General features: G+C 36.5%; 1 protein-coding gene and 1 long non-coding RNA gene across 21 annotated transcripts in view; one reads left to right on the plus strand and one right to left on the minus strand.

Annotated features, from left to right (window-relative positions):
• The window catches only part of RBMS3 (RNA binding motif single stranded interacting protein 3), a 1328331-nt gene that overhangs the window by 288400 nt on the left and 1012019 nt on the right, over positions 1-27912 (minus strand). The window lies entirely within an intron of this gene.
• Positions 1587-26460, plus strand: LOC111091892. Of its 2 annotated transcripts, XR_005376924.1 has the most exons (5): positions 1587-1694; positions 8582-8686; positions 11459-11661; positions 17355-17541; positions 25826-26460. It is a non-coding gene; the product is annotated as an uncharacterized LOC111091892 (long non-coding RNA). The 2 variants fall into 2 exon arrangements; XR_005376925.1 differs by lacking the exon at positions 1587-1694 and having other exon boundaries at positions 8484-8671.

Here is a 27912-nt window from a genome sequence, read left to right on the forward strand (position 1 = left end):
ATCCCACAGGCTGGGCCAATCACTTGATGTTCAATGGAACTTAACAATAAAACACAGCACAATAAAAGTGTCCACTGGAAACATCACAGCATATAACTATAAGCTGTTCTGTATTTTGTAGGCTTTCTAAAATGAAAAACCTTGACCTGTCTTTTCTCAAATGGGCTTACTGGCACTTGACAGTCTTTCCATTGCTACCCTTGTTTGGCAAGAAACACAGTAAGAAAATTGTCCCAACACAGACAGAAATGGCAGGGGACCAAAAAATAAAAGTGTCTTTGATTTCTGTAAACATGAATTGTGTCTAGTTTGGCGTTATGTGAGTTTGAAGAATAGACAAAGAAAGAGCAAGGAATACTTTTTCGTATGGGAAAAATAGGGAGAAAAATGAGTGCTTTTTTTCCCCAAAAAGACTGATTTAGTAGTTTTTCTTGTTAGATGTTTCTTTTATTTTTATGGTGAAGACAGTGATAATTAACTCATCGCTATACTTATGAAAAATCATTTTAACACTGGACTGTATTTCCAAAATAAACAGGTCCAGAAAAGATGGCTATCTGATAAAAAAAAAATAAGGATAATGTCATTATTAATCCCTGATATTGTATCTAAATGTTTTAGCTCTGAGGATGAATGTGTTTATTAACCCAATCAGCAAAATCTACCTGGGCACATAGGAAGCTGTAGCTTGTTTCACACAACTTACTTCATTTCTTGAAATAATAATCTTTAAAAGAGAAACTCTACAGGCATTGTCATAATTTGTTTAAAATATCTGTGATAAAACTTTATATTTTATGGTTATTTGAGGAAAGAAACATTAATATAGAACAATATTATCCAGATGTCAAAAAGCTACCTTTCATGAAAGATAGGAATTCCAAGCAGTTCCTTCACGTTTCCTGGATTTTTCAACCATATAAAGGTAGAGACAATTCGTATACTGTGCCGACTTGAGTTTTAAAAGTATGCAACATACCTCCCACCATTTGTTTGCCATCTAAAAGCGATGCTATGGTGACCACTCTGAGGTCTCAATTATTTCAAGAACAGATAAATAGGAAACCATCTGATTCAAGAAAATGAATGAAAAATGAAATCCTGGTAAAAAAAAAAAAAATCCTGGTAAAACTCCAGGATTTTAGTTTTCCTAATACCACCTTCTATTCTTAGGGTAATTTGGAAAAGCAATAAGGCAAATGTCCACAAAGCTTTCAGGGAAAAAATACCTGAGTCAGTGTGGTTTTGCTAAGGCATCTCTCTGTTGGATACAGAGCATTTAAATGATGGAGATGGACTTTGTGAGCATCCTTTCTGTTCATGGCTCCATCCCTGAAGATCTGAAAGTGTTACAAGATGTCACTGGTTGTTCTGCTCGAAGAGTTTCTTGTGGGAGAGTGGTGTGGTGGGGTACATGTTTTCATACTGTGTGAGCTCTGCCAAATCCTGAGTCTAAGCTTCACTCTGGCATCCCTGGAGATGTCCTGTGTAGACAGCTCCTCCTTCACCCCAGTGCTGCCTGTGAGATAAACAATGAAGCGTGGCCATCGAGCCTGCTCAGACCTGGGAGTCTTCATCGTGTGTCACTCTTGGTTAATATCATGACAATATCATAGTGCTCCTTCTAGAACAGAGCAACTCAGGATCATGGATACTGCAATGTTTTCAGAGACTTTACTAGAGATGGGGGAACTGTAAGTATCAATGCAGATAAATAGGACACTGGGGTTAGGCTATAGAAAGCAAATGATTATAAATGTTGGGACTAGAAAGTTTCTGTGAGAGGGATTTTTGTGACAATTGTAGGCGTACTGTGGATATGTACATGGTTATGATTTCTCTTCCCAACATAAAATGGCAGAAATCTCACAATCAATGGCATATGCTTCCTCTGTACCGGGGACCAATTATTCTGTCACAACAGACTGGAAGCCTTCAGGAGGTGACAACATGTCCTTGGAGCTTCAATGGCTGACAATTGCTAGAACCGGCTTGATGTGAATGACAGTCATTGAAGAGAATGTAGAGTCCTTGCCGGTCCACCTGCTGCTTTGTTGGAGAATGAAGAAAACTTCAGCCAGGACCCCTTACTCTCAAGTTTTCAGGCCATAAACAAACCCGAAATTAACATAATTCCTTCCGTGAAGAGTAACATAAACTGTGAGTTAGTATCATCCCAATTCTCAAATCCGAATAGCACCACCACTTCCTGAGTCTCAGTTCGTCCTCCCCACAACCTTGTGATGTGATTATGCTGATAATATTTCTCTGCGAATTAAGGTTTGCATAGGTTCCAGTCAAGGTGGGTAATAACAGAAGAAAATGCAAAGAGTAGAACAAATGAACTACAGTCATTCACAACAAGAAAAAATAAATTTTGGTAAATTTTTATATTAAATAAATCCCATTTTTAAGTCATGATCATGTCCAACTTCACCCAGTTTCACTCTTTGTGCTTAAGTGCTCTACTTAAACACTCTCTTACTCTCTGGAGGGACTTCTCTGACACTGGGCTCAGAAAAAAGAAAGAGCTCCTACAAGATGTGATTGCTTCAGGTTATAAGAGCAAAAGGGGAGGCAAAAGTGAATTTCATTTGCATAATGTGCCACTTTTAAGGACCATATCCTGATCCAAAGGAAAAGTGTGTGTGTGGGGGGGGGGCTTACCTGGTATACTTGTTTTCTGCATTAAAAATTACTTTTTAAATTTCATGCAAAATACTAGATTTAATGACATACTCATGAATCCAGCTGCTAGGAAATCTTTCAACTTCTTACCCTTTAGTGTAATGGGATTGCCATTCACTCTGGACATGACTGAAGAAGCTATTTGGTGAGTCAAATATCCTTTCTAGCTGAAACCTATTGTCTTGTAACAAACACAAGGGAATTGACACTAAGAAGTATGTCCCATTGGAAAACTATAGAATCACCTTTTAATTAAGCCAGTGGTCATGTGACAAGAGTCTTGCTAACACTATACATTTAGAATTAAGATCTTACATTGCCAAGCAACGGCCAAAGCTAATGAACGTCATGTTGCCCTCTTTTATGAAAACAAAAATTGATCTTTATGGGTGAACACTGCTAACTCTTGGGTAGAGATATAGTATGCTGAAATGTTAGGTTTTTGTTGGTTTTTTTTTTTTTTTTTTTTTTTTTTTTTTGCTTGTCAAAAATCTAAAGTCTCAGGGTGCCTGCGTGGCTCAGTCTTTGAGCATCTGCCTTTGGCTCAGGTTGTGATCCTGGGGTCCTGGGATTGATTCCCACATTAGGCTCCCTGCAGGGAGCCTGCTTCTCCCTCTGCCTGTGTCTGTGCCCCCCTCTCTCTCTCTCTCTCTCTCTCTTACTCTCTCGGTGTCTCTCATGAATAAATAAATAAACTCTTAAAAAAAAACAATAAAGAAATACAATATTTTTTTAAAAATCTAAAGTCTCCACTGAAATCTAACATTTCTTACTAGTCATTTCATTCACAAAGCTTGCAAACAACATAGCAACTCAGAATTTTTAATTAATGATACTGCAACTGTGATGCCAAGGAAGAAAAAAGAATTACCAACTAAAATTGTTGAATCGGGCAGCCCCGGTGGCCCAGCGGTTTAGCGCTGCCTGCAGCCCAGGGCGTGATCCTGGAGACCCTGGATCCAGTCCCATGTCAGGCTCTCTGCATGGAGCCTGCTTCTCCCTCTGCCTGTGTCTCTGCCTCTCTCTCTCTCTCTGCATTTCTATTAATAAATAAATAAAATCTTAAAAAAAAATAAAAAAATAAAAAAATAAAACTGTTGAATCTCTACTAGGTGCCAGCTACTTTACATGTGTTTTCTCAAAGTAATCTTGTAAAATAGGCATTATTATTGCCATTTTATAAATATATGTATACTATTTTAATTTGATGGGGGGAACTTGATGCAAAGGTGTAAAAAGTGAAAAAGCACTACATACAGCAAAAATTTTGAAGAGATCAGATGCCAGATACTTCTTAATGGATGCTGTTTTAAGAGGGTTATCTAAATATAACCTAGAAAGTGTTATAAGTAGGATGTGTGCTAATATTTCTGCAGTGCCCAGAATACTCATAAAAGCAGTTCACTTAATGTTATGCTCTGGTAGTGCCATGTTATAGCAAAGTGTTCTTCATCCCTCTATTTCTAGTAAGTCCATCACTATGAAATAGGTACAAATTCACATTATTAGGTTTTATTTGGAAGATTCAGAGTCAAGATTCTAGATGCCTAGTCTTATTCTGAAAGGTCTGTGTAACCTTTAACTGCTCACTTAATTTTTGCCTCTGTTTCAATGTATAAAATAAAAAATGAAATTCAATGAAATAAAATGAAATAAAAGGCTAGTGTATGTTTCAAGAAAGGATTGGTATATATAGAACTTTTTTTTTTTTTTTTTTACTGAATCAGTTTTCCCAGTATGGAAATACAGATACATTGTGGCCTTCCATGGGGAAGGCAGTACGGCCCAGTAATGTAGATGGACCCTAAAAGAACTCAGGTGGACCTGAGTTCAGGTTGTATTCCAATAACTGCCTAGTTTTATCCTGCAGAACTGTAGTTCAACCCTGCTTTTGACTTAGTGTTGTGAAATGTAAATGAGGATGATTATAATAAACATGTACGCCTAAAGGGGTTGTTTTGAGAGTGAAATCTAGCACTGACATACTCATACACATTAGTTATTATTAATCTCCAGAGGGCTCTTCATCAGTCTTTTTAGCCTTCAGGTGTGCTGCACAATAATTCCATTCTCTGAGTTGCAGTGAGTAGAGTATTCATTGTTTATTGTTTGTTTGTTTGTTTTTAAGGGGGTGACATTTCCTACCTAAATCTTTTAACTTTGAACTGAAAACTTTCAGCATGCCTGGGTGGCTTAGTGGTTGAGTGTCAGCCCTCAGCTCAGGTCATGATCCCAGGGTCCTGGGATCGAGTTCCATATCAGGCTCCCTGCATGGAGCCTGCATCTCCCTCTACCTATGTCTCTGCCTCTCTGTGTGTGTCTCTCCTGAATAAATAAATAAAATTTAAAAATAAATAAAAATGAACTCAAAACTTTCTAACTGTTCCTCATCACCTTAAGAGTTAATTTCAAAAGGTTTAGGTAGGTTAATAAGGCTCTTCAAGGTCTGTCCTTGACTTACTTCTACAACTTCACCTTTCTCTACATCACAGTGGTCTCTATTCCCAGCACATACACAGACTCACTATCTCCCCCAGGTTACTTAGAGTTCCCCAATTTGCCTTGTTTTTGTTTGTTTGTTTGTTTTTGGTTTTTCCCCTCTTTCTCTTTTGAAAGAGGGAATATTCTGCAGGAATATTCCAGAATTCCCTTCCCTTTCTTCCCTTAGCTAATTATACCTTTGTCTTCACTTTTCATGGAACACATTCCTAAACTATTGAGTTATGATTCCCTCCTTTGTGCCTCCTTGTAACTTACTATAGCATTTACCATACATAAAGTTCTATAATTACCACTTATCTTCCCCGTCTAACCCTCCTAAACTCTACTATCCTTGAGAACAGGTATAATTTGCTATTCATAGCTATACTCCTATAGCCAGCCTACAGAGTATCTATCTGTAGAATGAATAAACTAGGGAATATGGGCCCTGTAAGGGATGTAGGTACATGTATTCCAGGGAAATTCTGGAGACTCATCAGGTCTTTCACAGGACCTGCCTTACTGAAAGGACTTCAGACACAACACAGTTTGGTGTTGATTCAACAGCACATGGGAAAGGATGAGAAAGAAGCCCTTCCTGTGCTGTCTTCACTAAGAAATCACTCTCTAGCTTATCACAGCAAAGAGTCTCTACAGTTTGATGTTTAACTGAAACACATCTATAATAGACCTCAGGGCAGATACTGAAAAGTTAGAAAAAGCTGTCCCTTGGATCAAGTGCTCAGAGGGAAAAAAAAGGATTTCCAGAGGCCACACAGTTTGGTAGTGTGACTTTATTTAGGATTTGGCTAAAATAGCCTAGACTGAATTTCTATCTTAGGAGGTCTCTTAGAAAGCTGAATAAATATAAGTACTAGGGTATCTATTCATTTTGTCTAAGTACTGAACTAAGTCCAGCCCCCTTGTTCAGTCTCACAGAAGTAAGATAAAATACTGGGCCATGATCATCCTTTTTACAAGTGCTATTTGAAGTACTTTACTATCCAAGGATCAGCAGCAATGGTTCACCTGGGCATTTGTTAGGAATGTAGACTCTTAGGTCCTACCCCAGATCTATAGAATCATATATAATCAGAAGGAGATCTTATGCACAGGTAGTATAGATATACACGCAGCATTTTCACATTATGAATCCCCACACCTTTCCCTGTTGTAACACAGTAATATGTATCAGAAAATTTAATATGTCTATACCTTATAGATAAGTTGTTCATTATAATACGATGATATTATGCAGGCATTAAGATATTTATTGAGAACTTTTTTGATATATACCTATATACACTATACATACTGATATATACCTTTATATATTTAAACCACAATGCCAGCTGAAAAAAAGGCTGCAGGAGTCTATACACATCTTAATCTCTGCTTTTTTTGTGGTTATGTGAAAACAGAACAAAAGCTGGAAGGACAAAGTTAATAGTGACTACCTCTCGGTTATTTATAGGTTATTTTCATTTTCATATTTGCACATTCTAAATTTGAGGCATTAGGAACTGCTTGTGCATTAAATCAAAAGTTACAGAAAAATTCTTCATGTATGCATCTGACAAAAATGAATGGGGAATGTTTACATTTGCTTTTATAAAGGGAACATCAGGATACATTGTTGTGTGAAGAAAGCTACATGGAGAAAACTATGAATATATGCTATCATTTATCTTTTTTAAAAAATGGGGACAGAGTGTAAATACACACACGTTTTTGCTTATAGTAAAAAAGTAAAGGATAAGCCCTAATTAAAAAATATTTACGTGTGGAAGGAAGGATTGAGGTAGAGAAGAAAGGAATACAAATAAGACTTATTTGAATATACTATGTTTTTTAAGTTTTACTTTAAAAATATGCTAATATTTTACATAATTATAATAAAAATTAAATAAGCAGTCACAAAAAATTGAAAGTAAAGTAAAACAAACAAGCCCACAGAGGATACAGTTATTGTCATAAGCACAAGGAAAATAACTATATAAAGTGATTTTAGGGATCCCTGGGTGGCACAGCGGTTTGGCGCCTGCCTTTGGCCCAGGCCTTGATTCTGGAGACCCAGGATCGACTCCCACATCGGGCTCCCGGTGCATGGAGCCTGCTTCTCCCTCTGCCTGTGTCTCTGCCTCTCTCTCTCTCTCTGTGACTATCATAAATAAATAAAAATTTTTAAAAAAAGTGATTTTATTAATCTTTTTATATCTTTTTTAAAGAGTTTATTTATTTATTTGACAGAGAGAGAACACAAGCAGGGGGAGAGGCAGAGGAAAAAGAAGAAGCAGACTCCCTGCTGAGCAGAGAGCCCCAAGTGGGGCTCTATCCCAGGACTTGGGATCATGACCTGAACCAAAGGCAGATGCCTAGCCAACTGAACCACCCAGGTGCCCCATAAAGTGATTTTAAAAGACAGTGACTTGACTGTAAATCTTAGTTGGGATATACCTTACACAAAATAAAAAAGAACTACAAAATTGTTTTAAACTTTCAGTGTCATATTGTAGGTGGTAAGACCTTATTGTTATTCTAAGATTCATTTTAAAAATGAATAAGAAGCTGATAGTCTCCTTAAAAACCAAGATTTTTGTTATAAAGAAAAGGGATACAGACACAGGCTCAAAGGTTAAAAAGGAAACTAATGGTTCTGAATTTGAATTGGAAAAGTATTTATGAAATCAAAATGTATTTTATCTTGGAAAAAAAATCCTGCTCTGTCCATTAAAAATGCCTATAAACAATGACCAAAGCAAAAGCAATGAGCACAGGCTGTACTCAGATTTTGGATTTTAATTATAATTTCCCACCTAAAACAAAACAAAGCAAAGCAAAGCAAAACAAATTAAAAAAACAAAAACAGTAAAACAGAGCTCTTTGAAAAATTAGCTGACTCTAGTGCTGAAACAGGAAAACTATAAAATCAGTTTGGCATATCTTACCTGACTTCAAAGCAAAGAAACCAAGAATGACAGGATTGTATCACAAAGACTGCTATGACCAAAATTGTGTTCTCTCAAAATTTGTTAGTTGGAGCCCCACCCACTAGTGTGATGATATTTAGAGATGGAACAATTGGGAGAGAGTTGTTTCAGCTGAGGTCATGAGGGTGGGGCCTTCATGATGAGATTAGTGTCCTTGTAAAAAGAGATACCAGAGAGCTTGTATTTTTTTTTTTTAATTTTTATTTATTTATGATAGTCACAGAGAGAGAGAGAGAGAGAGTCAGAGACATAGGCAGAGGGAGAAGCAGGCTCCATGCTCCGGGAGCCCGACGTGGGATTCGATCCCGGGTCTCCAGGATCGCGCCCTGGGCCACAGGCAGGCGCCAAACCGCTGCACCACCCAGGGATCCCGAGAGCTTGTATTTTTTAATTTTTTTTCTCTTTTCCATGTGAGAATGTAGGAAGAAAGATGATCTGCAAGCCAGGAAGAGGGCTGTCACCAGAAACCAACCTGCTAGCATCCAAATCTCAGACTTCCAGCCTTCAGAACCGTGAGAAATAAATTTGTTAAGTCATCCAATCTATGGTATTTTGTTACTGTAGCCTGAGCAGACTAAGATAATAATAACTCAGAAACCAATATGAAGAGGTTTCCAATGACCTACTCAAGGGAGACAATTTCATTGTCAATAAAACATATAACTTCAATGGGTTAAAACAAATAGGGTGACTGGGTGGCTCAGTCAGTTAAGCACCTGTCTTTGGCTCAGGTCATGATTCTGGGGTTTTAGGATTGAATCCTCCATCGGGATCCCTGCTCTGCGGGGAGCCTGCTTCTCCTTCTCCCTCTGTCTACCACTCCCCACACTTGTGCTCTCTCTCTGTCAAATTAAAAAAAAAATTAAAAACCCACAGCAAATATATTTATTTCCACGAATTCATAATGATCTTCCAAACAAGATAAAACAAAACATAACAAAAAGAACTTTACTGGTCACCTTTCCAAAATATTAGGGAAGGAAATTACAATATTTGACTACAAAGGAGACAATTAAGCATGTATCCTGCCTTTCCTACAAACTATATTACAGAGTCACTGAATACTTCAAAAGTGGCAATATCTTTTTATACAATTATTCCATCTAATAAACGAGAAAGGATTAACAGAATTAGGATATCACTATTTTGCCATTCCTAATGGATTAATGGATCTTGACAATAATCGTCAAAGGCTATTTGCATCACACACACACAAAAATGAGACAACCAGACATTACATCCCTCCTGATGGAAGTGCATGCCACTATTTATAATCTTTCCAAACCTCAAACTCTACTTATCAATTCATAAGAGTCATAGGGTCTTAGGAGCAGATAAAATGAAACTATGGGGATGCTATACCAAAATTCATACTGTAGCAAACTCTACAGGACAAGTAGCTTGGTTTCTTATATATGTAAAAACAACAACAAACCCAAACCAAAAATTCCAAGGCAGGGTGGTGAAGGGAAAGGATGAAGAAGAGACCTAGAATTGGAACAAGATTTAAGAGATATCTCATCTATTCACATGTGTAGACACTATTTGGATCCTTATCCAAAAAAACTATTTGAAACTTTTAAGAGAAAATCTGAACATTGAACATTTAATGATATTAACAGACTATTAATTTAAGCTTTAATGTTGGCATTGGGTCTGTTTTTTAAGGGCTTTTATATTTTAAAGATGCATGCAGAAATAATTACAGATGTTATATTTATAATTTGCTTCAGAATGATCTGGGAGGAAAAGAGTGAGTGGGATTATAAATGAAACAAGAAAAAATAAATAAATGAAACAAGATTGGCCATAAGTAAATACTAGTTGGCTGATAAGAGCAAAGATCTCCATTACGCTACACTCTCTATCTTTGCAATGTCTAATATTTTTATTATAAAAATGGAAGACACTTAAAAACCAATAGAAAAATGAACAAAGCACATGGATCTATATCTCACAGATTTGAAATGGCTAATAGACATATTTTTAAAAGATTAGTATCAGTATACCAAAATGTGTAAATTAAAATCAAAACTTACTTTTCATGTATGTAAGACAAATATAAATAAAAAAAGAGAAAGTTTTAAAAATGAAATTCCATGTTACTTGATCTACTAGTCTAAGATAGGAAAACAAAACCAAATCTCAGGTTCTTCTATGATACACTTGCCTTCGCAAACTGCTTCTGAATGAAGATGTAAAGGCCTCATTAGGATTGGAATCTTGAATATCTTGTTTAGAGCAAATGTCCACGCTGTCACAAACCTTAGTCCTTAAATAATCACCTAGATCACTCTCTAGGGTTTACTTCTTAAGTGTTACCTTATATAATTGCCAGTTTTAAATCAAATTTGTTGATAGTGAGGTATTTTTGTCTTTGTTGCTTCATGAGGAATGATGTGATTCTGAAGCCTTATAAGATAATACAAGGAAGAGAAATGTGAACCATTCATACTATGGTAATATATGGAAAGAGAGAGAGAGAGAAAGAGGTTTAAACAGCTTTGAAAACTTAGTCTTAGAGAGCTAACAGACTACAGACCCAGGAACCAATGGAAATTCAAAGAATGATATTCATTATTGTGAACAATGGAGTTGTTCTATTAGTTTGTTCATTTATAGGTATGTTAAGGGCATTTCATTACATTATATTAGGCTCCATCCCATTATATGTTCCATCTTGAAAGTCCAACACCATCACCCTTAAGCTAAATATAGCAGCGTTTGAAGACAGACTTTTTATAATATTCTTTAATATGGTGATGTTAATTCTGTTAATTTTTCTTGCAACAAAAATGTATAATTACATTCAAAGTGTCAAAACAATAATGAAGAGTAGGTTCTATGTTTTTGCATAAAATGGCCCCTCCTTAATAAAGATATAGCATAGCCCACATGAAGTTCTAAAAATTTAAATATTTTGAAAAAAGTGAATGGGAAGACTTGAGAGATAGTAATAGATTTTTTCCTTTGTGTGTTGTTAGACATAAACAAATTCTCTTCATGCTTGCATGCAACAGTGTTTCATTGATGCCCACATCTTAACTAACCAACCATAAAAATAAGCACATTTGGATAAGTAAACAATGAAAAAGAGAGTATTGAGGAGAAGTCAAGTTTTCTCCAAATATTATAACTTTCCACTTACCAAATTCATGACAATGTCCATTATAACCTGGCTATCGAATTTACATGAAAAAAAAATCTGGTTTACAGCACTTTCAGACACAAACTGTTCCAGTTTTATTATTCCAATAAGAGCAACGGATTGTTGATTCTCTATTTTCCTCTCTCACCAGGGATTACATTTTGCCAAGGTTGCATTTGCTGTGTATGTAGAATTCTATGCATTACTCAGAACTTTCTGGACACTTATAAAACTGAAGCCCTGTGGCTATAAATAGAAAAACAGGAGTCTGAAGAAGGAACATTAATTTCCTAGGAATGTAGGCACAGCCACAAGCCTGTCCCTTCGGGGAGCCCACATAAAATGAAGCATCAGGTATGAAGATTTCTGTGTTGCTTTCCCCCCTTAGTTATTAAGACTGAGGTATACATGGAACATGTCAGAAGAATAACAATTATCAGCAATATAACAAAAGGACAAAAGCCGGTAGAATCTGCAAGTGAATGCACTACTAAGCAGATCAGGTAACAGAGTAGTTATCTAAGTTTTTGTATAATAAGTTCCATTCTTTGTGAAGCAGAATAATAGGTTAGAATAAACTCTGCCCTGGCAGTTCATGGATAACATTGATATGCAAAGTAGTTCTGATGGGTAGATAAAAGAATGCAAAGAAAGGGAGCCAGGGTGAAGTTCTGGTCATGTTCCCCCCAAAATTCAACAAGCATGTGGGGTAAAACAGATAAAGATGACTATGCAGTGGGCTCATTAAGAAGCAAGTGTGCAAGGGCTGACGGGGAAGAAGACACAATTCCATGGGCAGGTTATAGCTTTTCTTTACCAAAACTATGTATGTTTCTATACCGAATTTCAATATAAACCCATTACATCCTCAAGATTATATGTGTAAGAAGATGCTCAATAAAATGTCCCCAGATTCATACCAATATTACTGTCCAAGTAATTGAAACATGTGCTGTTGGAGCCCGTTGATACATACTCCCTGTCCTTCCCACCACAGAGCACATAGGCACTGCATTTCTTTATGTCAGGACTTCCTTGGCTGGCCAGAGCTACCCAAGCTTCCTCTAGCAACCTAGATGTACTGGAAAACTAACAAATCACAATGAGGGATCATTAACTAGTGACTGTCAGGGGTTAATGTATAAATGCCCCTGTTCCTTTGCTCCTTGGATGGGATAACTCCAAGGTGGGTGTCTTGCTTTGGTTCATAGAGGTGCCCTGCTGGGTCTGAGCTCCAGTCACCTACAGTGGTAGTTGGTTTAATAAGGTACTGTTTCCTTAATGCCTCAAATAAATTACTTGTTCTTGAATCTTTATCTCAATATCTGCTTCTTGGGAAGCCCAAGTTAATGCCATAAATATCGTCAACCCTCAAGTATTGTAAATGATGTGATTTTATGATTATCTACCTTTCCGTCTTCTTGTGGCCTCTGTTCGGGAAGGAGAGGCCAGCAGTCACACATGATACAGTGTGGCTGATATAACAAAAGATCTCTCCTTCCCAGTTCTTATAGTGTGTATTGATTATTAAGGACCTTTTTAACAATCAAACTTAATTTTTGAGTAGTTTAAATGATCCCAATTAATTAGCTTGCCATGATAATGGCAGGTATCATTCACTATGTTCTACTCTATTTACTAGATGCATTTATTTTGCCTGTGAGACATGTACTATTATAGTCCTCATTTTTAAGATAACAAAGCTGGGAACCTAACCCACATGAAGCCACACAGCTTAGTAAGGAACAGAGCTAGGCTGAGGAGCCAGGACCACTTGAGTTGGATGTCTGCTAGCTTCCATAACCAAGTGTCTTCATACATCATTGCTGCACATCAAGACCCTAAGGGAGTTGTTTAACAGAGAAAAGAGAGGATTTTTTAAATGTCAGTGCCTAGGGGATCTTTATCTAAAGCAAGTAGGAGGAAAGAATATTGAAATCCTAGGGACTGGTCTTGGTTTAGGGGACACACAGCAGCCAGTGAGCCCTAGGTATTCCTATTTGTCCCATCACCATCTTGTTCCGTCTGACCAGCCCATTCAACAGAGGGATGGGAAAGAAATAAAAATCAAGTTGAAAATTAGTAAAACTTTTGCTGCAAGAACTGGCTTATATTTTGGGGTAAAATTTTGTTTGGGATTGTTTGTGAAACTAAATTAAGCAACAGTTGGCAATCTATACAAAGCAGAGTTTGTTCTCCAGGGCTGCTTATGTACAATTTCCTAACAATAAAAAGAAAATTCATTATCTGTCAGTAAAAGTTAGTGGTTTCATGACTTCCTGGAAAGACTCTGATACTTCATCATTATTAATTTTTCACATGAAATTGTTACCTGAACACTGCCTGAGAATCCATTTAAAATTTTACAGTGGGGGAGAAAGGAGAAGGCAAGAAAGGGAATCCAGCAGAATAAAAGCTCTTGGACAAAGAAGCTAACATCTTGAGTCAAAATAATAATGACACATAAACTCTAAATATGGAGTGAGAGATGCCTGGGTGGCTCAGCGGTTGAGCATCTGTCTTTGGCTCAGGGCGTGATCCCGTTGTCCCGGGATCGAGTCCCACATCCAGCTCCACGCTTGGAGCCTGCTTCTCCCTCTGCCGATGTCTCTGCCTCTCTCTGTGTCTCTCATGAATAAATAAAATATAATAAGTGAATAAACAAACAAACAAATAAGGAGTGAAATATCCCCTCCTTAATAAACATTAGGATAAGCATAGTCAACAATGCTTTCTAAGAGGTCAGAAGAGAACTTTTATGGAATGCCTACAGTATGTCCAGTCAATTGCCCACATTATTCCATTTAACCAGATGGGAATCCAATAAAGTCAGTATGACTTTTTTTTTTTTTTTTTAAATAAGGCAAAGGTCATTTAGCTAAGACCTGAAGCCATGCTATTTCGTCTTCTACCAGTCTGTATTATTTACTCTTTCCGATACTAAACTTCTTCATGGTTAGAGTGCAAAATTCATCCCTCCTGTACAAGTCATAAGATCCTAATATGAACAAATCCTACTTCGGTAGTAGTCATAGTAAAACTTAAAAAGGAAGCTGGAATCTTTGGCATCCTTCAAGTCCAGGTATTGTTTCAAACATAAACCACTGCCAAAGTGTCTCTCAGAATGAAAGGATGCGTGACCAGGCAGTGTGGATCACAGTGGGCACTGAGAAGTTCCCAAAGGCCTGAAATAGCAGTGATAAACAGCAGACATGCTTGGGTTACAAATAATCACATCAAGAAAGTTTCCATGTACTCTGTGCCTAACAATTGTTCCATGAATATAAAGTTATCTGCCTCATTATCTTTTCATTGCTTTGTATGCATCTTTTTCACTTTGCTAGATTTTTAACTTCAAGGGGGTGGGGTAGGCAGGAATAGTTGTTTCTGTTGTCTCTTTGCTTTCATGCATGCTTCCTCCTATGTAGCCACAGCATCTAGGACGGGGGACTTCCATAGAGAGTGAGTTTGAAATACAACAGGACTCTAACCTTTAGCAAATCTTGTATGATCTAGAAATTCAGAAACCACCTGTATTAATTAGAATTTAAAAAAAACAAGCAAGAAAATAGAAAGGGTACCACTTGAATTTATATACAGATTTCCAGACTAATTTTTAGCCTTTGCTAATTTAATTAACCCAAAACAGAGTACCTCCAGCTAATTCTACAGTAATAACTTTTTAATAAGATTAAGTCAGCCTATAAAATGTATTTATTTATTTATTTATTTATTTATTTATTTTTATTTTTATTTTTTATATATATATTTTAAGATTTTTCTTATTTATTCATGACACAGAGAGAGAGAGAGAGAGAGAGAGAGAGAGAGAGAGAGAGAGGCAGAGGCTGTCCAGACAGGCAGGCTCCAAGCAGGGAACCTGATGTGGGACTCGATCCCGGGACTCCAGCATCATGCCGTGGGCCGAAGGCAGGCACTAAACCGCTGAGGCACCCAGGGATCCCCTATAATATGTTTTTAAAGCAGTTTTTTTTTTTTTCATGGATTAACAGTGGCTAACAGAGATTTCCCTTTCCACTATTCCTTTTCCTTGTCTCCTCAAAACTGTACATATGCTATCACGATATTTATATGCAACCTGATCATAGATGAAGGACCCCTTAAGGACTTAACCATTTTGGGTATGTTAATGAATTGACTAAAAGTTATTTTTTGACCCAAATACTCTAGGAAATGCTTTTGAAACAAAATGTGATTAGATTCTGCTGTGAAGTCCACCTCTAATAATCTCAACATCTCAAGTCAAACAGCTAACATTCATATTCCTTTTTAGAGAGCTGCACACAAACAGGCATCCTCACCAAGGTGTTCACAGGTACATGCAGTTAGTAAATGCCATCATTCCCTCAGGCATCACAACACCTTAAAATATCTTTCTAAATATCCAGAGAAAATTATAATCATGAATCTCAGATCTATATATTAGTTTGAATTTGCCTTTATATAGCATCAAACATCACAAACATGCATTCTTTTTTATTTTTTTAAGATTTTATTTATTTATTCATCAGAGAGAGAGAGGCAGAGACACAGGCAGAGGGAGAAACAGGCTCCATGCTGGGAGCCCGACGTGGGACTCGATCCCGGGTCTCCAGGATCACACCCTGGGCTGAAGGCGGTGTTAAACCACTGAGGCAGCCAGGCTGCCCCAAACATGCATTCTTAATGACTGTTTTCTCGTGAGCAAATGTCTTTAATTAATACTAAATTTGGGGAAGGAGAGAAAGAAAAGAAGGGCCTTGTATCTTTATCAGATATCAGATTGTTGATTTGTCATAGAGAAAAGCATCTCAGCAGAAGATCACTTTAGTCTCAAGATGGTTTTGCAGAAGTTTTTTTTAGTCATTAAGCAGAATAAGTTATAGTATCTGCACATGGAAACATACATGTGAATCATGATGTCTAGTCAGTGGACTTAAACTGTATTGAATGAAGTGATCTAAAGCAAATGTTAAGTACTATACCTGAACTCTGATCATTCATCATTAAAAAGAGGATAATTACTCTTATACTGTGTTGTCATACTGTGTTGTCTTTTTTGGTAAAAGACCCATCCTAACATTCAAATCCTTTAGAGTTACTAGATATTAGTTACTGTGATGCAGAAGCTATATAGCTTACTTGCATTTGCATGTGCTTTGCAATAATATTATTAGGTGATCTGTGTAGAGGATCAGAGAAATGATGCTATCATACACCATCTTCTCTCCTTCTGTTTCACCATTGACGTGAGGCCTGAGAAAAGGCTGTGGATCACACTGAAAAATATCTAAGAAATGATAGGAGAGGAATATAAATAGTTATTGATTAGGCTACCAAATAAGTTCTCTTGGCGTGGAGATTAAAAGAATATCGAGATGATTCTGGTGCATTTCTCCTATTCTACTGTTCCATTTTTTATGTCAACAAGGCCAGGACACTCAAGCATATTCACATTCAGCTCATTAAAGTTTTGAATACTTACTGTTACACCTCACTACAAACAAGGCCCCAGACAATGAATGTTGGCAAGTGGTACTAGAAAACTAGAAATGATGGCTTTTAAAGTCTTAGCAAGTGGGGCTGAATGGTTAGACATGCAAGATAAAGCTAAAATGGGACATATGGCATTTTAAAGAATATGATGCAGGGCCACACCTACATACAATGTTTTATTGATTTTTGTTTCTTTGTTGTTTTTTGTTTTTGAAATTTGATCATTACCAGCATTTGATGACTATCCACAGAACTGCTAGGAGAAAATCCGCATTGTTTTCATTGTAGAGAAAGACAGTTTCTATAGATAAAAACATGCCATGTACTTTCAACAAGTGTTTTTTCCATTAGATTTAACTCTAGGGCAGAAGTATGAGTCTCTGCAGAGAAACCAGAGCAAAAATAAAAATTTAACCTGGTGCTTATACTGTTTACATGACAGATGAAAAGAGACTCAATAAATCAACAGTGTCAAGAATTAAGCCATCTTGTTTGGTTTTGTTTTTTCCTCTGGGGTATTTTTATGGGACTTCTTGACTTTTCTTCTTTAGATAAGTGGAAATGAAGAATCCACTAAACGAATGATTGACTATTATAAAGAATTGCTTGATTGGTATTACCAGAAACCTACAAACAAGTCATGAGAAGAAAAGTAACAAGAGCATGTGCTATTATTTCTTAATAGGAGAGCAGACAGAGAAGTCATTTCTGAGCCATATTTTGGGTCAATGTTATCAGGTAAGAAAGTTATACCTCAGGTCAACAGCAGGTATTTTGGGAGGAAGTGCAGAGCCCTGACTATTTGGTCCATTTTCTTCTTGGTGCTTTTGTAGCATAAAATACTCTGGTAAATACAAGAGAAAACTTTTGCTCTGCAAAATACTTACTGGAACTTATACCTCAAGATTAATGCTTTATTCTCCTATGTTTTGATGGAAGTGTCAATACAAGACTGTGATATGAAAATATGATTGGCATATTTCTGTAATATCTCTTCTTGCCTGCAATTCTGTATGGTGAAGCTTGCCTTTCAAACCACAAGATAATAGAACTCCCTCTGGTAGATTATCTTTTCTGGTAGATAAACCTGTACATATATAAACTTGCCAAATGTTGCCAGTGGAGAATATTAAAAACCTTTTAAAATAGATGCTAATTATTAAATAAAAAGAAATTCCTATTTTTTGAGTTGGGACATGAAAAATATTTTTATTTTAATGAGCTATAGTAACAAAAAATATCTAGAACACTCTTTTCTAGTCAATGTTCACAGGTTAAAATTAGTCCAGCTATACAAACTAGCAAAAAGACAGAAAAGGATATGTAGGGAACAAAGGTCAAACTGCTTAGAAAAATAAAAATAGAAAATAAGTATTGAGTGTTTGGTATAGCACAGAAATACTGGTATGGAAAGTATAGAACTGAAAAGAGGGCTTTGGGCTTCTCAAAGCTCTCATCAGTAGAGCACTAACTAATGGAAATTACTTTCAAAACTATTTTGGTGATGTGAATACAGATTATTTAGCACTTGAATATTCTCGAAACTGAGCCATGACAGTATATAACCAATTTCAAAAATCACAATATAAAACAAAACAAAAAGATTCCTAGGAGGTGGGGCAGCCCTGGTGGCTCAGCGGTTTAGCACCAGCACCTCTGCTGGTGTCTCTGCCCCTTCTCCCCCGTCTCTATGAATAAATAAATAAATAATCTTAAAAAAAGAAAAAAGATTCCTAGGAGGTGAAAGAAATAGAATCAGATATAAAAAGAAAATTGAAACAAAACATTTGTCATTTTACTTTCTCTCAATCATCTTTTTTTTTTTTTTTAAGATTTTATTTATTTATTCATGAGAGACACACACAGAGATATAGGCAGAGGGAGAAGCAGGCTCCATGCAGGGAGCCCAACGTGGGACTCATTCCCGGGTCTCCAAGATCACACCCTGGGCTGAAGGTGGCGCCAAACCGCTGAGCCACCCGGGCTGCCCTCTCTCAATCATCTTTATCAATGTCTAATAAATACTATTTATAGTATTCTATGTGTTGTACAAGATATAAAGGATAAAATTCACAATCCCATAATGCACTGGAATATCAGTATTTTAAGCAATGTGCCCCCCTTCCCAGGTTGGGTCCAGTGGCTAGATTATCAAGGAAGCAGTCATTTTTATAGTACATTTCCCTTTCAAGAGATTCTCATCATGATGTAAAATGTGGCTACTCCGTAATAAAAGTTATTTTATCTTTCTTGGTCTAATAACCCAGAAAATAAAATCATTTGCCTACTGTTTCTCACAAGGTAAGAATTCAAGTTAATCAGTACATATAAACAAATTCTATTGAGGGCTTCACCTTGCCAGTTTGGGACAAAATATATATTCCATAATTATTAGGGTAAAATTCCTTTAATTAAATGTAAAACTTACAAACCATCAACTCTTGTTATATGAGTAAAATTAACCCCCTGAGAATATCTACTGCTTTGTTTTCTTAATAGCCCAATTTTAAGTATTCGGAATGTATGGGTCAAAAAATTAACCTTAAGGCCACATTTTCTCATAAGTTAATTTGTGTATTTTAAAAACATTTTAAGGAAAAAATAACCCTAAGTCATTTTCATCTAAATCTTTCTCTATTGGCCCAGAGAACACAGAAGCAATGACAGGGACAAGATGTAGATCCTCTTAAAATTATGCATTCTGTTTTATTTGAAGGCAAGAAGAATATCCAACGGGCATTCTAATAAGGTTAAATTCCTAAAGCAATCCATCCTTAAAATAAAACACATAACTTTGACCAAATTCACAAACTGTAAAGGGAGGCAGAAAACCAGTATAATTAAAACAAAAGATTAGCTCTATGAATGTTAGTACAGAGTTCATAGATAACAGAGCTGTGAGGCTGTCCCATGCAATGTCTGAATCACGATCCCTCCCCTTCACAAATTCTCCATTCTCTGACTTCCTTTTTATCAGCAAATATAACTATAACTTATAGTTCTAACTCTCCATCGAGAAACATCCTGTGACTTTCTGTTCCTGACTTGGCCATCTCCATTAATCAAAATGGAACATCTTTAAGACATCAAACTAAAGGTTAAACTTAAAATGTGGGAAACTATACTCTTTCAGAAAGAGGTAGATGGGAATGTATGCATCTTTTAAAAGCATTACAATTTGTGGATAGGAAAGTATCCCCTTATTATCCTCTTCCAAACTGACAATAGAGATCTTATCAACAGGAATGCATTATGCCCTTCACCTTGCAATAAGAATTGTAGAGAACCACTGAAGAAGCAAATGATCCTTTTATCAAGAAAATGGAGAAATGAAACTAATGCACGTGAACTCTTTGGAAGACTATTCATTAATTGAGAATGTGGTATTGCCCACATACAATAGGAGGTGGGAGAAGAAAAGAAAACAAGGCTGAAGAATCCATCTCATCAAATGGAAGATGACCCTTGCTCTGAGAAAAACACTATCGAGTAAGGGTGGAGCTGAGGAAAACAAAACCTATTTGTCCCATAAAACTGACATTCTATCTACTCCATGAAATTTCCTCAGGCACCTTTAAATAATAATGTGATTGTTGTCTTTTCTGTCAAAAAGTTAAAACACCTGTTAATCTGGAGATAGTCTAATCCGGGTATTTATTGTTCTATATTCTACATACTTGACTGCAGTTCATGGGGCTAATAATCCTTTCAATGTTAATTGTCACCACAATTACATGGGCAGCATATCCTTTGATTATCTCTCACAACTTATTTCTAACAAATCACAAATGTAAAAATATTGGTATTTTCCCAGCAGCCTCCAGACTGGGAATGTAAAGTTTTATGTCCTCAATTTATTTTTCCTCAAATTGATGCTTTTTACGTATAACATTTTATATTTAACAAGAAAAAACATTTTCCATGTGTGCCAACACAGCATACCTCCAAAGCCTTTATGTCTAATTATCAGTTGTTATTTATCATTTATTTAACAAAAATAATCAGCTCAGCACCTGTATAAAAGTAAAATGGGGATTACATCGAGACACCTCATGTCAAAAATGCAACAGACATTCTTTGCTCTATAGCTCTGAACTAAATGTCTTTATGTTGGAGGAAAAAGAAATCCTGTAGATAACAATGTTCAAATGCCCAGATGACTTTGTCAAAACTAACTAAATAACATAATACATGTTGCCTATGACTGAACTCTTTGAAGATTCTATCCTTTTGATTATTTGCAGATGATCATATGCCTTTAAATATCAGGGTCACAAGATAGATTGTGAAGGGACCAGATTAAACAGAAAGCTAGCTGTTCCGGGGACTTAGAAAAATCCCTTTATGTTTGGTGGCTTTTAAAATCACTTCTACTATCTGACACTAGGTTCTCAATTGACACAATTTACAAGATTATGCATAAAGGTATAAGTGAGACCTCAAAAGGAAACGAAAAAAAAAAATCTGATTCAGAAAGAAGCCATGCTTAAAGAAATTTCACAAAATAGGCTGCACTTTCAAAATGCATGACCTCATTCTTTCCTGGCACTACTGCGAATGCGAAACAAAACCAATGATATATATATTTGTATATTTTGTGTAGACACCTAACTAGTGCCTGCCACTGTATGTCAGAGAAAGAAAAATGATGGCCCTACTCAGGATAGGAGGCCTCTTGTCCTTTGATAAAATAATGAATTTGCTTCCCCCAAACCCTAAAGTATTACTACACACAGAAACTGAAGGAAAAAAAATAAACAATAAACATTATAAATTGTTTAAAGTTATATCCTACTATTTTGGAGTTTGTGTACCAAAAAGACTGTGCAAAATAAAAGGAATGCATGTGTACAAATGTAACAATCATTGGTTCTCCTTTTAATTTTCTATCCTTCCTTGTAAATTCATTTTTACTTAAAATAATTAGAACCATCTCCATGATACCCTATGTAACAACAGATAGACCAGCTTCTTCACAGACTCATTGAACTCACAAAGATAGAATGAAATAGTTCTTGATATAGACGGACTCCAGGAGATGATCTTTCCATTGGGAGGCACACAAACAGATTAAAATGTGCTCTTTATAGTAATAGAGATAGAGTCAAGACTGAGCAAGTGAGAGCTCAAGGAAAGAAAAAAAAATCTCTTCTGTCTGCCTAAGTAGGCAGAGGAAGGCTTGGGACGGGAAACTTGCTGAATATGTACTAAGTGCCAGTTTGCATTTAATTTTCTGTTATGCCTGTCTGAGGTCAAATATACTTTTGCCCTGGCATAGTGTTTACCTCCACTTTCAAATGAAGCTCTGGACAGGGACGGCAATGCCAGATTCCAAGTTGGGCCCTTCCTCTAAGCCCCTTTGGAAGGAATGTTGGTAAAGTACATTGGAGGGAAACCCACATTAAAAGTCTTCCTGATTCACTCAGCTGCAGAAGTGGGTGATGGTGGTAGTGGTAGTGATGCAGAGGTGGGGGTGAGGTGGAGTAACTATGACAGAGAGTGCCCATTGAAGGCTTCCAGGAAAGGTCACTGGAATTCCTATTAAAGTGAAGATGGTGTCAAGACCTAGATATGTCCTGGAATAATGCACACAAGCTTCTAAAGAAAGCTCCTTAAACAAGCATAAATATTTCTTGGCCATTATGCCTGCTTGTTCAAGTTCAAGTCCTGTGGTTTATGCCTATTGTTTTTGCAAATAATTTCTTTCTTAACATATCTACCTTAACATATCTTGACCTATCTAATCACGAACACATCCATCTCCACAGCTAAAGGGGGGTGACAGCCAGAACTTACCTACCTGTGTCAGGTAGTGGCTAAAGAATTGTTGCAACTAATGCTTTTTTTTTTCTTTTAAAGAATAAAAAAAAATAAAATAAAACCTGAAAAACTAGTCTTTGCTTGAATGGATGGGAATGGACTTGGAATAGAGGTTAAGCAGTGACCTGAGTATCTTATTGAATGTATAAATGAAAAAAAAAAAAAAAAAAACCAAAAAAACAAAAACAAAAACTCATATCAGAAGTTTTAAAACCTCCAATAAAAAAAATGTTCACCAGAATCTGTTGTGATGACTGAAAGATAGAAAAATTTACACACACACACACACTAAAAGGAAAAATGAAATCTAAGAAAATAAAACATGTAAAATAAACCTAAGAGAACCCTGCTTGGGTTTACCAAGAAACACAGACAGTAAGAAAATAAAGAAGTGTTATTCTTTAAAGTACACAAGACCAGCCTCCTTACAGCGCACATGTGTGTGTATGTGTGTGTGTACGTATGTCTAAAATGAACTTTAAATTTTAACTGTTTGAAAAAAAAATAAATTAATTAATTAATTAAAAAAAAAAATTTTAACTGTTTGAATTTTGGTCCATGGTTGTACCTATCTAAGTTGTTAAAATAAAAAAAAAATACTCTGTGATATCAGAAACAATGCAGGATAATGACATTTGAATTTGGAATAATATGTAATGTTTAAAAATTGATATAAGAAACATATATTTCAATCATATATGAAATATATATATAATATTCCAGAACGTATGAGGAAAACTGCTCAAAGTGTCTTTATCAAACAAAATAATAATAAAAAAACTGACAAAGCAACTCATACCATGAAAAATGGTCATTCCATGAAAAAATAGTCATTCTATCATTCTCCAGATGTAATTCTATATATAGTGAAATGATTCCACTAGAAGTGGTCTTTCACCATCCACAGTTAGTTTTATTGATTCTCTAAATGCTACAACCACACAGTAAAACTATCATATAGCTATCTAGAGGAATGCATGAATATACTTCACTTTACAGAACTGTATGCTTCTGAAAACCTCACCCATTTTAAAACATTAAAGTGCATTATATATAATAATGGCATTTGAAAGTCTTCAGTATCATGAACAGCAGAGAAAAAGCATCAAGAGTCAAAATATAAATATCAAGACTCATCTTCTGGGAATTAGTATGGTATTTCTTTTAGTTTTGAGTTTTTTTTTTTTTTTTTTAAGATCTTATTTATGAGAGACACAGAGAGAGATAGGCAGAGACACGGGCAGAGGGAGAAGCAGGCTCCATGCAGGGAACCCAACGTGGGACTCAATCCCAGGTCCCCAAGATCAGGCCCTCGGCTGAAGGCAGATGTTCAACCTCTGAGCCACCCAGGTGTCCCAAGTTTTGAGTTTTAATCGATGGACTGACCACCCAGCTGTGCTATTAGTATCCCCATACTATTAAAATTGCCGTCCAGGATGTCAATAATAATACACTCAAATGTACTGAGAAAATAATGTTCAAAATAAAGAAGGGACTGTATTTTTATCACATCATGTGACTAATTAATTGCCTTCTCATAAGAATATACTTTGTGTCTCCTTTTGTTTATTACACTATTCACACCTTTCCTGGAACAAGCAGTTCTCTTCATAGAGAGCTACATAAATCTAGACAGGAACAAACAGCCTCAATATACGATTGACACCCAAACTGTCAAGCCAGCAGCTCTGGTGACAGTCATTTTATAAAACTGCTTAGTCATTCCTGTCTAGCCCTGTGATGCCCAAGTATCAGCTGCCGAGAAGCCATATCATGAAATGTTAATTTGGCTCTTCAAGATAACATGCTTTTAAAAAGTGATAAGAAAGAAAAGTTGAGCAGGGCTCAGACAGACTGTCTCTGTTCCCAGGTTCTGAAAATGCACTCCCAGAAATATTTTCTGTAGCCTTATGAGCAGCAACATTCCTCAGTAATCCTGATGAAATGACAATTTTCTCCCGTCAAGGAGGTGGGGTGGGTGTGCGTCTCCCCCTGCGTATTTCTGGTCAGGAGTTAATGTAAGACGTGGCAAGAAAACATACCCTACAGGCATGTGTCCTTAAACTTCACACTTCGCTAAAGCTGTTCCTTTAGCTTTGCTCTCATCTGCGGCCTCCCCCACCATTTCTTCCCTGTTGCTCCTGTTCAATCTGGCAGCACATTTATGGATGCAATCTTTATGAGACCTGCCATGTGAAATAAACTCACACTCTATTCTCAGCATCCTCCTTTCTCTCGTATATCCCCCTTGGAAAAATGTGATAACCTTTGTTTTCAAAAATACTACTGACTTGTGTGTGTATTTGCTTTGAAAATTGAGTCTTTGAAAATGATCCTGAGCCAAGCAACTCACACTTGGGGAACACTGCAGTGAAGAGACAGATCACACAGAGGCTACGAGGAACAAAACAAATCGTCTTGACATCTGCTGAAGTGTTATAAATAAAGCCGGCTAGTAGAAAAGATGAAAGTGGAGCTTGATTCTTCACCCCACCATCCTGCCCCCACATGCTAAGAATAATCTTGACTGACCCAGTATCTCTGTGCTTCATAGAGAAAAGCAGTAACGTTGAACCGAGTGTTATTATCTCACAGCAACGGTGACTCAAATATTTAACTACTTAGACTTTTATACGTTGCATCCGAAGAGTAATTCCTGGAGTGTATCAGCCTTAAGGCAAATAGTGACACATTTTCATTCTTTGAATGATGGAATACATCAGTCTCCATCTCTTCCTCTCTCCCTCTTTCTCCCTTGTTTCTTATTCTCTTCCCCCCAACTTGAAGTCTTAAACCCCATCTAGACACCCCTTTTATGAGTAGGACTGTTGCAAAGGAACACTAATTATTCTAATAAGATGCAAATATGAGGGGTATCTGGATGGCTCAGTCATGAAGTGTCTGCCTTCGGCTCAGGTCATGATCTCAGGGTCCTGGGATCAAGCCCCACGGTTTGATCTTCCTCTCCCCCCTGCTCATGCTCTCTATCTCAAATAAATAAATAAAAACAAAATCTTTAAATCATATATATACAAATATGAACTAGAGAGAAGCATTTTAGAGTGGTACTCAGCAGCCTTCTGCCCCTTTTCAGCTGCCTAATTCAATCTAGAAGTGTTTTTAGATGACTACATGGAATAGTTCAGAAGCTCACTCAAACGCAGTATTTAAAAGAGATGACATGCCTCTTCTTACTTTTCAGCTCTAGCTTCTACCTGTGGCAGACATCACCAAGCAATTGCCATACTTTCCCACTCAGTACAGACATCGCCCCAGGATCCTTCTTGACACAGCACTCCCAGCAACCATCAGCCATTATCAATGAACTAAAGCTGCCGTAGAAAATAGCATTTAATTGCCTTCTTGCATCTAGTGATCCTTCCTTAAGATCAATAAGCATGGAGGAAATTGTGGATCAATCAGCATGAGTCTATTTACTTTTATGGGTGGTCTTGAGGGAAGCTGGTTAACTTCCAATCCATATATCCTTGCATTCTTCTACTAATTGTGATGAAGCATTAGAAAATTTAAGAAATCATGAGCTAAGTGCAGGGTATGTACCATGGTAATCAGACTGAGTAGCATATCATTTTCATTAAGTAAGAGAGCACAGAGAAGATAAACATGTCAGCCCCCACAGTTACCATGTGAAGTCCTAGGGGAATCTTATTATTAAATTAAGAAAAGTATCATGTCTGGCAGTACATATACATTCATTCAGACATATATATTAATTAATTTTAGTGTGATGGCAATGCTCTCTATTTGGATAGGGCTCCAGGTAGATACATTTAATAAAGCTCATGGAATGGTATATTTAAGATTTGTGAATTTCATTGCATGGAAGTTTCATCCCAAAAGAAAAAAAAGGTATTGAACTCATTAATATGTGTTGAGTGTTTAGAAGTGGAACACACTGGTGTCTGCAACTCATGTCTTATTCAAAAAATATGATGAATTGATGAATGGATAGAACAAAGGGTATGTAATAAAGCAAGTATAGCGAAAGATTACTTGTAGAATCTAGCTAGTGAATTCACTGTAAACTTCTTTCCATTTTCTGCATATGTGAAAATTTTCATAATAAAGCATTGGGAAAAACTACAATATACTCCTAGTGTTGTGAAATGCTTGAGACCTAGTTGTCTTTTCTCCTTTTTGACTGGAAGCAAGAGATAGCTCAATTAATGAAAATGACTTGTTACTGAAATGTCTTGATTTTCTTCACAAAAGAAGCACTGGGATGCACTTACACAACTTCTAGCCAGGAGAGAAAAAGACAGACTATTTTACCTAGATTGCACTACCCTCACTGCACCCAGAATGATGTATCTTAAACATAGCACTTTTGTTAGCAAAGCATCACTCAAATGTAAATATAAAAACACACTTGCCCACCTTAATAAGAACATCACTGACCTTATTTGTTCATTTTTTCCCCCTCACAACCCACAGACATTCATGCTGACTTGGCAAACCATGGTTGACAAACCACTGCTCTGTCAAATGTGCACTGGGGATTTCAGAGTCTAAGTGATGGATATTGTGGGGCACAAAGTATTCAAACCTTAGGCTTTTGTAAAACAAGTGCGAAGAGCTCAGTGAAAACCTATTATCACCGGTAGAATGGAGGAGGCAATGAAATTCTCAATCATACTTCTTCCCAGTTTAGATTTGAGGGCGGCTGGACACAGCATGTAGAAACAAGGGTATTTTTTAACAAATGGAATTAAAAACAAGATATTTAACCTATACTATTAATTTTCATAGCAATGTGTGAGCTAACATGCCCTGGCAATAATTTATAACATGATCAAAAATATATATGCTCTTTCTCTCTTTCTCCCCCATCCCCACTTTCTCTAGCCCAGCTTTGAAAACTCCAAGTCCCAAAGATCAGGATGATATAATATAGCAAATGAGAATCAGTGAGCACACTGCAATACACTTCAAGGGTTCACTGCTCAGCTTGTGATTCCATACTTTTTAATTTCCTTGTACAAACAGTGAACTGAAAAATGGGAAAATCCATTTGGCTAGTCTGAGCTATAAATTAAATCCTTGATTAAATTTTGGCAATTACATCTCCAGGTTGTTTCCATTTCAACATTTTAAATACATTTGAATAAGCTTCTGAATCATGATCTTGGCAATCTATTGTATGGCAAAAAGGACTCTAATAAATACTATTAAGAGGTTAGCCGGCAAAGTGAAAAGTTGAAGAATACTGTGAACAAATATTTTATCCTGCTTTTAAGTTGTTTGCATATAAGCGTTAAGTTGCTAAGA

This window comes from Canis lupus, chromosome 23, assembly GCF_011100685.1.
Source record: "Canis lupus familiaris isolate Mischka breed German Shepherd chromosome 23, alternate assembly UU_Cfam_GSD_1.0, whole genome shotgun sequence".
NCBI classification, from domain to species: Eukaryota; Metazoa; Chordata; class Mammalia; order Carnivora; family Canidae; genus Canis; species Canis lupus.